Raw genomic sequence first — 14,013 nt, 5'->3', positions numbered from 1 at the left:
CATATTTAGTTTTAAAGTAAGTTTCCGGGCTTTTCCTGCCTTTCTGGAGGGATTATATTTCACTAAAAACGATCTAATATGCATGTCCACATAATTATGCATTATTATAATTATAATATATTAAAAACACAAGCTGTATTTTAAAGAACATACATTAAGAAGCAGATTATATTAGATTTATATTTTAAATAAGACAAAATGTGGATTTTACAGCAGTAAAATGATTGTATCTCTACAGTTTAAACATGTAATAAGCTTTGCCCCTGCACAGAGTGGATAGTGAAACACATGGAATCATCATAATGACATTATTTCATATTTATTACTTCCCCCTCCTCATTGCTTTATTATTGTAGCTCTAGTAATAAATAATAATGTAAGGATTCTGGATCAGCACCATGATGCCCATAGTATATACAGTATTCTGAAGAAGGTCTAAAATGTCACTGTGTGTGTGCGTGCATGTGTGTGTTTTATTTAGCTGGATTTAAAAATATATTACTCATGATATAACATTGTGCAGACATGGCTGGTAAGGACATGAGGAGGAAACAGTAGGAGCTGTATGAGGCTACTAAAGGCAGGGCTATAACATTTTTCTGTCATCATTTTATTTTAGATGCTGGAGTTGTTAGGTGTGGATAATTAGATTATAGTTTATTGCAATAGCAAGTTGTGCCTTGTTCTCAGATAGACAGCAAGTGCAGAGTGATATATGAAATGATGGGATGGAAGGAAGAAGAGAAGCAAAGAGTGATTCACAGGCAGAGCTTAAATTATTTCTCACAGTTTTTTGTGTCCTTATGGTTCCAAGCGCTGTCACCAATCTTTGCATTTAGTTATTATCTCATGATACTTGTTTAATTAATCAGCTACCATCTCTCCTGTGGACTTTTTAACCCTTGTGTCATACTTTAAAAAACTTACGTTGAACACCCTGGGGACCGTTTTCTGCCACGCCCGAAAAATGCTATAAAAAGATTATATATTCATATTTTTTTCCACTTTAAATTAGCCAGTCTTTTAAAACTACTTCTCCCTGAAATACTCATGTAAAGTTTTAATTATATTTCGGGGGTTTTAACCCTTTTAATCGCAGTTTAATTACATGAGCGCACCGTTTTTTTTAGCCCCCCAAAACAAAACGAAATATTAAAAAAAAAAACATTTGAAGTAATATTTGATTGTTATTGTAATTAGGCCTTTAGATGGACTAAAGATTGGCACCAACCTTCATTTCGATCGCCTTTTCTGCAGGATGGGATCAAACAGATTTTAGTCTTTTCTCTCTGTCCCTCTTCTCCTCTATGTTTCTCTCCTTATCTTTACTTTGTCTTTCTTCTGTCTCGTCCCAGTCCTGTCTGTTCTGAGTGTAATAACTCAAAAGTAAAACAAATCTATTACATTTAGCATAGCAAAGCCATAATGATCTCTTTGCGAAATAACTGTGGGGGCGTTTTTCTTGGCTTTCAGATTGTTCTGATTATTCTGATGGTTACAGGTCAGGACAGGCAAAAGAAAAATGGTGTCAGCTGCATGTCAGTGAAACTGTACACTTACCTCCTACTGATGACATCAATGAGATATGATACCAACCACTGCACCTGCGACACCTACAGCCTGCTCTAATGGCTCTAACAGCACATCATGATCACAGCATTGAACACATCATACATTTGGGCAGGTTTGTAGAAATGAGAGCTGCTCAGTCCAAACTGGCTGAAAGCCTCCTGTCCTGTTGGAGTCTGTGCTGTGATTGGTTCTCATGTAGTGCTCTTCTACACCACCTGAACTCTCACTTTACTCAATATTTACTGGCTGTATGAAACTCGCCTCACACAAACACTTCTTTCTGTGCTTTTTCTATCAAAGTGCTTTCTGTCTAACGCACACACATCCACAGTCCAATGCATCTAACTTTGTGTTCGCGTCCCGCCCGAGGATATTTAGCATGCAGCCTGGAGCCGCCAGGAGTCAAACTACCAACCTCCAGGGTCTTAACAGGTGCCCGCTCGACCTGCTGAGCTGTGAGAGTGAAAGGATGAAGGTGGGACTCAGGAGCAGGAGCAGGGAGGCAGCTGCAGCCTTCATGCTGTCTGCACTGACTGAGAGACGCCTCCAGCTTCCCTTTGATCTCATCGGGTGTGTGCTCTCTGTGTGAGTATGCTGCTGTGTTACTCTGATGAGTTGCTGAGGCTGTGATGATTAAACAAGCTGTTATCATCATGAAGAATCCCCTCCACCCTCTGCACCACCTACTGGACAGTCTGACAGGTAACTTTGCTGCCTGACACTCTGCACGCATCGCCTGCATCCACCAGTGAGACAAACGTCTAAATCTAAACTCTCGTACAGAACTTAAACCCTTTGCTTTACTATTGAATTGTTCTTGTCACGTTCAGATTGTGGTGCAGTTTTAAAGTGGCACAAAAATCTGTTGGTGACTTTAAATCTTGTCAAAGCACAGAGACGCTACGAGCCCCTCACTGCTCCTCACAGAGACCAGAGGAGGGTGGATGAACTGTTGGTGTCTTTGCTGATGGGTTAGATGAGACGTCACACAGAGGGTCTGTTACAGGGATGTCAGGGGGTCCTGGTGTCCCACAGCAACCACACATGGCAGCAGGTCATGTTATTGATGGCATCATTGTGTAACTGTGTGTGAATCAGGACGTATTAAAGAGTCTCCTTTACTGTCTGAAACTGTCCAAAGCTTCCTGATCAACACTTCCTGCTGCACTTTCAGATCCTCTCTCTGCTCACAGGAGAATCAAACCACTGACCTTTGACCTCTGACTCCTCAGCGTGTTTGCTCTGCAGCTTGTAAACGATGACATAATGAAACATGTCGTTACAATAATGTCAGATGTTGGTGTCGCTGACGTTAAAGTCACAGTTGTAGATCACGAGAGCAGAAGTGTCGTGTTCAGGTGTGACGCAGCTGCTGTCATTAGATTTAAATAGAAGCGAGCGTCCAGCCAATGAGATCAGTCCTGCTCTGTGTGCTCTCTCCTGGTTGGTCTGTGGATGTTGTCATTACAGGTTATTTCAGTGCGGTTGGGGGTGTAGCGTCCTGATGGTGTTCCTCCTTCAGCTCGGCTCTGTCGGGGTCGTAGGTCCAGTGTTTGAGTTTCTGTAACTTCTTCATGTTTTTGGTGAAATGTTCCTGGTTCCTGTTACCATGACGTCTCAGTGTTGTGTCTCTGGGCTTCTTGTAGGTGACGTCTGGTTCTTTTGTCCTCCTGGTCCTCTGTGAGTTTTGTCCTTTGGTGTCCCTGTTATGAAGTCAGTCAGGTGTCTCTGTTTGGGCACCTGTGTGAGGTTAGTCTCTGTGTTATTGTGAGTCTCTGGTCTCGTGCACTTTGTGTTTGTGTTGATTCTCTCCTGCTGTTTGTTTATTGTCTCCTGTTGTTCATTTCATGCTTCACACTCGTGCTGTGTGATCTCTCACACAGCATGAGTGTGCTCTGTGTTTCTGTTACACGTCCCTAGTTTCTTCATTTAGTGCATGTTGTTGTATTGAGACTAGTTTGAGTTTATCAGGCAGTCGCATTCATGTTTCCACACTTTCATTCATTCATTCACCTCAAAAATGAATTGGAGATTACTGATGGATGAGTGAACAGATCAGAGACTCTGTAGAGTTTAACGTTTTTAACCTTTCGAGTCATCGAGAGGCTCCATCAGCTCAGTGGTGAGGTTGTTGTCAAAGCCCTCAAAGCCCTTTTAACCAATAGAGCTCATCCAGGTCTTTAACAGAAGCTGCAGGTTAACTCTACAGATCCAACAGCAGCATGATAAAGAACGATACATTCGTTCAGACTACAATAAACACATTCAGTTACAGAGTCACAGGTAAGGGTCTCATACTGTGATGTAGTGCAGGAACGTTAATATTTACAGTAAAGTAGAAATGAAGCTGGTTAAAGACAAAGTCAGGCTGACATTGTGTGAGAGAGGAGTGCAGACTGCATTAATAACTAACATGTACACTATAAACACAACTGCATGAAGGTGAAATACAAACCATGTTTGGGCTCTTGTGGCTCACAGGTGAGTTCAGGCTGAAGACTCGTCATCCAGACTGATGGAGAGCAGCAGGAAGCACTTCCTGAAGTAGCACTAAAGCTTGTGAATGAATTGTTTCACAGCACGTGCAGTCCCATTAAGAGATTAAAGACAAATAAAAGACTTTAAACGAGCCTCACATGTACAGGTAGGGAGTGGAGTGAAATTAAAATGGGCTAATGTGCTCAGACTTGTTGCAGTTAAAGACGTGCTGCAGCACAAGCTGCAGACTCATAATGGATGCATCAGTAACCCCACAATAAAGTGCGTTACAACAATCCAGCCTAGATGCAACAAAGGCGGGTTACTGTCTCAAAAAGCTGTTTGCATCAAACAGGAAGTCGCCCCGTGTCTTTTATTGCTAGGAAGGAAGCTTTTTATGCAAGAAGGGAGCAAGAAGGTGAGATGTTGAGGGGATCCTCACATGCATTATTCTCTCTCATGGACAAAATGATTCAAAGCTGTCCAGAGAGACGAATCCCCGATGCTGCTAGAATGCTTGGTGATCAATTAGCTGAAGGTGCTGATGGACACTTTCATCTTCTTCCCGTGCTAAACCACCATGCTTAAAAGTGTTTGAGTTCACTGAAGGCTCAGCGTGAGCAACATGTTGTGAGGAAGTCTGTTGTTGCGTGTTGTCTTCACTGATCTCTGATGTATGTAAGGCTCTGGTCTCCTTCTCTGTGGTCCTCTGATGCTGTGTTGAAGCTCTCTGTGGACCAGGGTTGTTGCTCTGACTGCAGCAGCTTTCCTTTGGTTTGCTGGTGGTGTGCGTGCTGATCCAACATCAATGTGCTGTGACTGGTGAACAAATGCACATGTGTGTAACCATGTTATTGTAGTTTTACTTTGTCTGCACTAAATGAGTCAGTTTGGCCTCATTTTCACCAAACAGAAACTTGTTTCTGTGACTGAGTTTGATCTCATCTCTGCACATGTTAATGTGACTCATCAGGTCCAGCTGCCCATCAGGAAGCTTCTGTGTAGAACAAAGGAGGTGAAACGGACTAACTCGGTGGGGGAGGGGCTTCCTGCTTCCAGGAAAAGGTCCGGCTGTGTATCCTTGCTGATGGTCATCATCAGTGTGTGTGGAGTAAACAGCTATAACACAGTGGTCAGCACAGACTCCTGACTCCATCACCTTCATCCTGAGCTGATGGAGTCCTGACACCTGCTCAGTGTGTTTAACATTTTTCTCTGTGTGTGGATTTAAATGTTTGTCCGTTTGTCCTGCAGCGTCAGCTTTTGGTCCTGCACAGTGCTGCGACTCTCAGCTTGTGTTTCTATCCTGCACGTCTCTACATGATGCTCCTGAAACTGTTTCCTTTCCTGCTTCATCTTTTTCCTTAAAAGGAGTTTAGACCGCGAGCCGTTGCTGATAAAGGGAAGTGATGGACTTTCAGTCTGTGCTGGTGATGATGAGCAGCTCTCAGGCAGGACCAGTATCATGGGCATGAACAGAGTCAGGATCAGCTTTACCATAAACACAGACAGCTGACAGATGTTGATGTGATGAGCTGTTGATGCTACATGTCTGCTGTGTGCTGCTGTGATTGGGCAGCTCTGCATCATAGGTCCACCCAGCAGCGTACACAGGCCTTGAAGGGTGGAGAAGGAGGAGCTTATCAGAGCGCACTGGGATGTGATGGAGCTGTTGTGCAGTTGCCATGGTGATGCTAGCATAGTATAGTGTGTATATGTGAGGACTCAGGAGAGGCCCTCTCTCTCTCGCTGTCTTATTTCTTGTGCTCGGCCTCGTTGTGTTGAAGCTCTGACAGCCTGAGGTTACTTTGCACAGACTGTTCATGTCTTTATCACAGAGCAAACTCCAGCAGAGTCAGCAGATCCTCATCTCCCCACCACACGTTTCTGTGGTGATGCTTGAGTCAGAGTTGGTACATTTTCAGTCAGCGAGGAGGAAAATCCTCTCAGTGGTTCCTACTGAATAATGTTCAAGAGAAAACGTTTCATTAAAGTCAGAGTTGTGATTTTCCGTGTGTAATGTTGCTGCTACGGCGATTTCCTCCACCCAAACTGAAAGCAGCTGAGTGCAGAGGCAGGAAGATGAAAGCATCACTGATGAACTTTAGTTACACGCAGTAAGAACATGACTGTGACTGTAATGTGATTACTGAATGGATTAGAGTATCAAGGACAAGCCTGAATTCTGTCTTTGTGCTCATTGTTGCTCTCAAACTGTGAAACACCGTCAGCTGACAGAACAAAAACTACACCTGCCAGTGTAAACATTCATTTACTGTAATGATCATCCCTGACTGTCGTCCATCACCGTGTGTTGGTGATGAAGTTTATTTATAAATCTCCTAACTCACACGAGTGTTTACTGCATGTTTCAACAGCTTTAACTTTATTCATATATATTATTAATATCAGCCTCCTTTCATGTCTCGTGGACCGAACTGTTCAAACAACGTGGGACAAAAAGGCTTCAACTTTTTTCACAAGTCATGATTTTGGGTTATTCTGGAAGCATTTTGACTGAATTTACAGGTAATATATTGATTAGAGTTCATTTATTCTTTCGGTGTTGTTGTCTCTGTTTCCTGGGGGAGGACGTGCTGGATTACATCTCTCGGGTGGACTGGTGGTGTTGGGAAGACGGAGGTCTGGGCTTCTCTACTTGGAGCACACGAGCAGATAATTGGAAGAAGAAGAATCAGGAAGTTGAAATTCTGACTTTGTTTTTTCAATGGTAGAAAAGATGTTTCAGTCTTCTTTTGTCCTTTGCCCTCACACACTTAGATTGCTCCTCAGAGGCAGGGCCGTGCAGAGACGTTTGAAGGGGCTCAAAGTTAAAAAACCAGGCTGGAGAACAACAACACATTCATCAAGAACCTCATATGGAAGGACATCATGTTACATCACTGTGATCATGTGGGGACGATGCAGAGCAAACGTGGCCTGTGTTTTACCTGATGGGTACAATGTTGCTGTCGGTCTGAGACATTACAGAGTCCACAGGAGAGATGGGAGCTGATTAAACACGTGTTATGAGATAATAATAAAATGACAGTGCTGGGAAACACAAGGCAACAAAACTGTGAGAAATCAACTCTGCCTGTGAATCACTGTCTGACTCTCTTCCTCCTTCCATCTTCTCTCCACGTGCTGCCCATCTGAGAACACTTTGCTATTGTATTGATCTGTTACTTAAGTATCCACACATGACACCTTTACACCTGATCCATAATAAAGTGATGATAGAACAACATTATAGAAACAGAGCCCTGCAGCTTACTGTGAAACTAAAGATGTTCCCTAAAACGGTGCACAGACAACAACAACAACAACAATCTTTATTTATAGAGCACGTTTAAAAGCCTTGGGCATACCAAAGTGCTTTACATAAAACAATAAAAGGTTAAAAAAAGGAGCTTATCAGAGCACACTGGGATGTGATGGAGCTGTTGTGCAGTTGCTCCTCAGAGGCAGGGCCGTGCAGAGACGTTTGAAGGGGCTCAAACCTACAGACCCCTGCCTGCTGTACCCAGTGAGCTGGCAGCTGACGAGCATCACACAGGTGATGTTTGTCGCGCTGTTACACACACACGCTCGTCTGTTTCAATTCATCAGTTGCCACAAAACAGCTGAACGTGTCCATAATAAGCTGACACTGCTGTGTGTTACAGGCTACAGTGTGCGCTGTTCACCTGCTTACTGGTTTCCTTTGCATCAGTCTGTCTCCCAGTTTGTCCTGCAGCTCTGCACCACCCATGTGGCTCTTTGTGAGCTCGTTCCCACCTCGTAACCAGTGCGCTCTGCCGTTAAGAGCGATCATTGGTTAATGGTAGTCATGTGACTGCTGCGAGCCAGCTCATTTTATTTAACAAATTGTGATTAATAGTTAAATATTATTGTTGAGGGGCACAGACAGGACTCCACACACACATGAAAAGAAAAAACCCTCAAGAAAAGGCCACTGGTGGGACCCATAAAGAAGCGCTCAAGCCCCTCCCACCCCCACATGCCTGCTTAGATATGCCAGATGTTCTGATGTGCTGATGAATTTGAAGTGATTTAGTTTGAGGAACTGATCTGGAATTGCTCTAAAGATTTTCAGTGTTTGTTTGCAGCCTGGTGAGCCTCTGTTTTTATACCCGTCATGTTCCTGACGCGATGCCAGATGATGTTTCTGCAGCTCTTTATTTTTATTCATATAAAACATGGAGTTTGTTGTCATGTTTGCCTTTTGCTGCCAGCAGGTTCAAATCAGCCTTTTTTAATATTTTCTCAGTTTAAACATTTGATGTTTTTTCTCAGTCGTCTTGAGATTTTGTTTCATTTATGAGATCATCACATTCTTTCAGTGCCATGATCCACAGACAGGACAGACTCAAAGACATCAAACTCATGTTTGGATCTGTGTTCGTTCATTATCTGATGCTCGTCAGCTGCAGAAATCCTCTCAGGAAAAGAGTTTCAGCTTTTCTTCAGGGTCACAGTGATGCGTTCAGGAACACCTGTGAAACACAGCAAACTGAGTTCTGCTTCTCTCAGTGGGACGCTCGAGTGTTTGGGTCCCTCTGTGGTTCACTTTGCTGGCCTCTAGTGGCCACGAGGTGAACTCATCATGTTGGTGTCAGCTGTATTTGACAGCAGCCACCAGTCTGCAGTTCTGTATTTGAACCTTTGAATCTCCACAAGTGCAGATATGAAACACAGCTGGGAATGATTCTTTTTGTGTATGTGGACGTAGTCTGTGGGTGGCAGTAATGGGGGTGCCCCACCTTTTCCCCTATGACAGCCTCCCCCACTTAACCCTGAGCTGGACAAAGAGAAAACGACGTCTTGTATTTGGCAGCTGTTACATCAGACACTGTGACACAAACACCTGATGACTGAACAGGTTTCCTGACAAACTCATTTTTATTTTGCTCTGAGACATTTTCACTCACACAGCCAAGGGCGTAGATTTGGCACGGACGGAAGGGACGTGTCCCCACCAATAATTTGATCTATTCGAGTAAAGAAAAACAACCCGATAGAAAGAAAGAAAACGATCTCCCAGCGGTGCAGAAAGGGTTAAATTACATTCTTTACTGGAGTGCTACGTCATGTGACAAATATGGCCAATGTGATTGGCTGAGCCTTTCAGGGAGCTCTGTTTAGTTTTAGCAGCGGCAAGCCTGCGCTGTGAGGAGGAGAGGAGGATGGCAGCAAAGAGAAAGAACCTGGATATAAGAAAGTATTTTTCAAAGAAACCTGTCAGTCACTTAAAGCCAAGTTAACACATAAAATGTGTCCGTCATAGTAACGTTACAGGCTATGCTAGGCTTTGGCCCACATCAGTCTAAAACTGTATGTAACCATGAATAACGTGTTTGGGAAACTAACTGCACAACAGGCAGCACTGTTAGTTCTCTCAGTCTCAGAGCAGCATTTCTAATCTTGATTGAAGCTGTCAGAGAAAACAGCCTCGAGCAGCCCGGATATTAGTTTACAGAGGCTGTTAGAATTATATGTCTAATGTTAAATGTTGGTGACACAATAATTTCATCCTAATGGCACTGACATGTTCATAGGGTTAATTTTTGAGACAATATATCATGAGGTAGTCATGATTTTGCAAATATTCCACCTTGTAGTGCAGTTTGCACAAATTGTTTTAAAAATGCACTCACCCTACAAACATTACTGACGAGTCAAGATCTGCACAAAGTGACAGAAACACTGAAGCAGCTGCACATTTTATTCTTATTGTCATGTATGTCCTGTTTGTCAGGTGACAGAACCAACACAGCGCTCAGAGAGCAATGGTGACACAAGATCACAGGTGAAACTGGATGATGACGTGGTGGTTCATGACTGTATTTGAAGCACATGTGTGACTGCATGTATGTGGAGTGTCTCACTGTTATTCATCAGGTGACAGAGGCAGCTCTGCCATGTTGTAGCTCAGACAGAGGTGGAGAGGCGAGGTCACAGGTGACTGACTGATGATGTGGTGCTGTAGATTAACTAGTATTTACTATCATGACAATTGTTAGGCTGCTTTTAGTCATCCCAGTATCCTCAGTTGAGGCTGAAAGAAGCTTCGGTGCTCTCAGAAGACTAAAAACATGGCTAAGGTCAACAATGACTCGAATGAGATTAAACAATGCTGCTGTGTGTCCACCAGGAGAGACTGGACAGTATAGATGGAAAACCAATATGCCAGCAGTTTATCTCAGTTAATGAGAAGAGCAGGCCTGTGTTTGGCTGCTTCACATAGTGGACATTGAGTTGTTGTGTGGGACACCAGTAGTATTAATGTCTGTTGCTGTAACAGTAGCTCATGTTTAGAATAAGAGATCCCAACTCATTGATCTGATCGGGGCAATAGTGTGGCTAAAATGTTGCATAATTTTGCTGACAGATCTTTTACTTTGTGGTAATCTTAGATGGACATAAACCACCAGGTCATTCAGTGTTCCCTTAGTGCTAATGTATCAGAGATGTTCAAATCAAAATTTATTTATACAGCACATATTAAAACAACAGTGTTGACCATAGTGCTTCACAGTCAGTAAAAGCATGAGACAGTTAAAAAAAACAATAAAAGAGGACAACAAACAATAGGTAACAACACAACAAGCTAAAACAGCCAACTAGACAGAATCAAAAGCCAAAGTAAAAAAATAAGTTTTAAGACGTGATTTAAAAGACTGGATCGACTCGGCTGTACGAATATAAACAGGGAGGTTATTCCAGAGTCTGGGTGCCACGGATGCAAAGGCCCGGTCACCTCTCGACTTCATTCGAGACCTAGGTTGTGCTAGGAGCCTGTGATTGGACGATCTAAGTGCTCTGTTGGGATTGTATAAGTGGAGTAGTTCAGAGAGATAGCTGGGCGCTAAATTATTCAGAATATTAAAAGTGAACAACAGAATATTAAAATCTATACGATATTTAACAGGGAGCCAATGTAGTTTGGCTAAAATTGGAGTTATGTGTTCATGGATTCTCGTACCTGTTAAAAGGAGAAGGGTCTGGCTGCAGCCACTGTGGAGCTCCACAGTAACCGGATACACGTGACCTCCACACTAACCGGAAACACGTGACCTCCACAGTAGCCGTAAACACGCATGGATACCGTGGAAGTCTTGCAAGTTGATCGCAAAGGTTGGGACAGAGTCTTTCTTAAATAAATTTGCCGTTAGTGATTTCATAATTCTAGGAATCGTCTAGTTTTCGTACAATGATCATGTTGCCACTTTTTTTGCGTTACAACAACATTCCTTCTTGTTTTAATGTTTTTTCATCGTGCTCCATGGCAGAGAAACACACAGATCAATATCTCATTGTCGGCACTGGGTCAAGCTGTTGTAGGTAAGTACATGCATTGTCTCATGACCAGAACGCTACCATTGTTTACATGTTAGATTTGTTCCTATCTGTGTGTGCATATTCTTTTCTTTGTGTACCTAGCCCCACAGGTGTGCAATAAACCCAGAGAAATCACTGAAACGGTGTTGAACCCAGCACCTTCAATGTCTGGTGACACTGGTAAAATTTCTTATTTTGAATAGTGATTGTCATATATAGGTGAAATAATAATCTTGCATTCATTATCTTGTTGTAGTTGATGGCTCATAAACGAATTTGTTACATGCTGTTTCAAATGAATTTCCTTCTATAGATAGTGCTTATTTTTCTTGCATTTAGTATGCATTCTATGTAGTGTTTTGTCTGAAACCTGTTAAAATCCCTATAGAACCTCGGGAAAGAGTTGACAACAAGAAAGCCAACAGAAGGTCTCAACAGATGCAACTTTTCCTGACCTGTGTGGACCACCGTGCGAAGCTCTGACAAAGCCTGAGAACATTTTGGCCAGCCGTTCATCATGGTGTTTTGTACAGCACCCTGGCCAACAACAGCTTGTATGTTAAAGTTTTCAGATGTTGCAAAGTGCAACTTTTAGTGCTTATCTGATTTGGTCATCCACAGTCTATGACACCTCTCTGTTTTTTTAGCTCAACTATGTTCTGGACATCAGCAGACCCAAAGATGAGCTGATTGTTGAAATGTCTTCTGGATGCCTCATGCGGGCAGATTTTTGGACACTGGGTTTAAACAAACAAATGGAATCGACTGTAAGTATTATTTTTTCTATGAATATGAAATAATAAAGTGTACATTCATTTCTTTCATGATTTTTTCTGTTTCAGATTGGAAATGGCTGCTTTGAGCTTATCACTAAAATTGTCCAGTCAAAGGTACTGTATGTTGTATATGATGATTGTCAAGCTTTAATTTAGAGAGTTGTTGTTTTAAATGTTTTTGTTTACATTCTAGGGGATAAGCATTTACATAGAAAATCTGTATGTCACCCGGACTTGGCTTGCACCCTATGGCTGTGATCCATTGCAGTCCTTTCCTGTAAGTGTACCGTCCTTTAAAGAAACAAGCAAGTAATCAAAATGATTTTTTTTTTTATAACTTTGGTGAGAGTTCATATACAGGATACTTAAAAAACAATTCTGTTTCAGACTGATGCTCAGAGGATGCACATCATAGTTCTCCCTCTCTGGACACCTGGTCATTTCCAGTTGTGTGTAAGTCTTGTTTTTTGACACGTACAAACTGTTAGAATTTTGCTATGTGTCTGAGATGTATTCAAGCTTTTATGACGCAGTTTCAAAAGTCTTTGATTGTGATCGCTTGCAATGACATTGTTTTCAGGTTTGAAGTCATGGCTAACTGTCTTTAGGTACTGAAGCCACCTAAAAGAGAAATCCTCTTTCTTGACCCAATAAACACCAAGGCAGGATTTGGTGGCCAACAATATGTTTCACTTTTGAGGTCACATCTTTATAAGCATTTTTGGTTTGTTCCGGAGTTTTCAGGAACCTGTTCAGTGTTCCAGGTTAAGTGCATCCCAGATCATGTTCTGCTGATCTTGAGTGTTCACACATACAGTACCACTCACATGCTTTTTTTATAAACTATATCAGCAAGTTTCTGTGTGGAGTTTGCATGTTCTCCCCGTGTTTGCGTGGGTTCCCTCCGGGTACTCCGACTTCCTCCCACCGTCCAAGGACATGCAGCTTGTGGGGATAGGTTAATTGGATAATCCAAATTGCCACTAGGTGTGAATGTGAGTGTGAATGGTTGTCTGTCCCTGTGTGTTGGCCCTGCGACAGACTGGTGACCTGTCCAGTCTGTCGCCCTATGACAGCTGGGATAGGCTCCAGCGACCCTGAAAAGGAGAAGCGGAAGCGAATGGATGGATGGATGGATATATCAGCATGATGCTTCAACATTTTATTCTATTTCTCATCTTCACATTATGATCAAGTCAGTGATGCTGTCTTTAGATGACTTTCAGACATAAATAGGGTCTTCAAATGTTCTAGTTTAACATAAAAGACCATTAAAAATGAGTTTATAAAATATGCCAACCTTAACTTAAAGCTGTAAATGCTTTATTTTGACCAACTGTGAGCATGTGACTGTACTTTTTCATTTTGTTATGCTGTTTTGTTGAGGTCGTGTTCCTAAGGCCTGTAGTTACAGTTGGTGCTATTAGCAATAAACATTTCACACCCATCATCATGACATCTGTTAACTTGTGAATGTAACTGTCTTTTTAAAAAAAGGAATCTTGCAGTGAAGATCATTCCCGGGCAGTGGTCAGAAAAAAAGAGCTTTGACTTGAAGGTATGTGCTAGTTTAAGTGTATGGTGAATGATATGAATTACACTAGTCTTCTTTTAAGGGATTTTATTAACGAGCCTTTATTTTCAATGTAATACAGGGTTTTCCAAGCCAAGACTATGGACTGTGGGATCTTCATGCTGATGGTAATTTTTCTCTTCTCTTCTTGAGATTCATACAGAAGCTAATTTAAGCTTCTAAAAAAAGGACATTTTTATTTTTTCTTCCAAATAGTCTGCTCTGTACGTGGCACTGGATGCTTGATTTGACTATATTGTAGTAAGTATT

The 14,013-nt window shown here is 42.2% G+C and overlaps 2 long non-coding RNA genes across 2 annotated transcripts; both read left to right on the top strand.

Moving 5' to 3' along the window:
- Positions 1-10,511: 10,511 nt before the first annotated feature.
- LOC147333541 (uncharacterized) lies at positions 10,512-11,708 on the top strand. Its single transcript, XR_015128390.1, has 3 exons — positions 10,512-11,190; positions 11,346-11,397; positions 11,497-11,708. It is a non-coding gene; the product is annotated as an uncharacterized LOC147333541 (long non-coding RNA).
- A 528-nt stretch (positions 11,709-12,236) lies between these two features.
- Positions 12,237-13,729, top strand: LOC147333540 (uncharacterized). Its single transcript, XR_015128388.1, has 4 exons — positions 12,237-12,284; positions 12,364-12,447; positions 12,558-12,623; positions 13,668-13,729. It is a non-coding gene; the product is annotated as an uncharacterized LOC147333540 (long non-coding RNA).
- Positions 13,730-14,013: the final 284 nt, after the last annotated feature.

Source organism: Aulonocara sp. 'chitande type north' Nkhata Bay, linkage group LG3, assembly GCF_057382095.1.
Source record: "Aulonocara sp. 'chitande type north' Nkhata Bay isolate Kocher_YH1m ecotype deep benthic linkage group LG3, A_spYH_male_GT1.1, whole genome shotgun sequence".
NCBI lineage: Eukaryota > Metazoa > Chordata > Actinopteri > Cichliformes > Cichlidae > Aulonocara > Aulonocara sp. 'chitande type north' Nkhata Bay.
This window is presented reverse-complemented; position numbering and strand designations above follow the sequence as displayed.